Raw genomic sequence first — 846 nt, 5'->3', positions numbered from 1 at the left:
TGCAAAGGTGGGGGCAAGTTGAGTATTCACTCTTTTTATAAAGTATGTCATTTTCTCCTTGTTCTTTCTCTCAATCAGTTTTGAAGAGTTGCTGTTTGTTTATGATATAAAGGTGGAATTGCCATTTGTTAAAGCAGAACTTCTAAGATATAATTATCTAGAAAATTTTAGTAGATTTCAAAATTTAGATTTCAAATATTATTACTCAGTTTAATTGTATTCACATCATTTATGTTATAAGCCTTCTTCCAAAATTTAATAAACACTTCATAAGATCAAAAAACTCACTAGTTTTCTAACAAACTTGTATGTGAGTAGTGAGACTGCCATAAATATACCCCTATTAATCACTTATAAAAATGTGTAAAGGATGTGGTTCCATAGTGTAGTGGTTAGCACATCTGCCTTAGACACAGAAGGTCCTGGGTTCACACCCCAGGGGAGCTATGTTTATCCATGTTCTATGACCATACCATCCTGAACAAGCCCAATGTCTGATCTCAAAAGCTAAGCAGGGTCAGGCCTGGTTAGTACTTGGATGGGAGGTTACCTAGGAAGACTGGGTATTGGAGGCATAAATAAAAAATAAAATAAAATAAATAAAAATGTGTAGAAACTTGTCATGAAAATTTATATGTCAGAAAAAAATGTTTTTGTGAAAAAGGAAAGAATAAAAATGGTGATGTGGGATTGTTTTTAATGACTGATTATCTTAACTAAAGATATTTGAAGCCAATTCCTGATAATGAAAAAGGAAGACATTTTGCTCTCTTAACAAAAGGAGGCAGGATCAAGGATAGATACAGAGGCTGTGTATGAAACATAATTAGTGTTATATAATTTTAT

At 32.4% G+C, this 846-nt stretch overlaps 1 non-coding gene across 1 annotated transcript; it reads left to right on the top strand.

Moving 5' to 3' along the window:
- Nucleotides 1-374: 374 nt before the first annotated feature.
- TRNAL-UAG lies at nt 375-447 on the top strand. Its single transcript has one exon. It is a non-coding gene; the product is annotated as a tRNA-Leu (tRNA).
- The last annotated feature ends 399 nt before the right edge of the window (nt 448-846 follow it).

The sequence above is a fragment of the Pteropus vampyrus genome, unplaced genomic scaffold (assembly GCF_000151845.1).
Source record: "Pteropus vampyrus isolate Shadow unplaced genomic scaffold, Pvam_2.0 Scaffold22, whole genome shotgun sequence".
NCBI classification, from domain to species: domain Eukaryota; kingdom Metazoa; phylum Chordata; class Mammalia; order Chiroptera; family Pteropodidae; genus Pteropus; species Pteropus vampyrus.
This window is presented reverse-complemented; position numbering and strand designations above follow the sequence as displayed.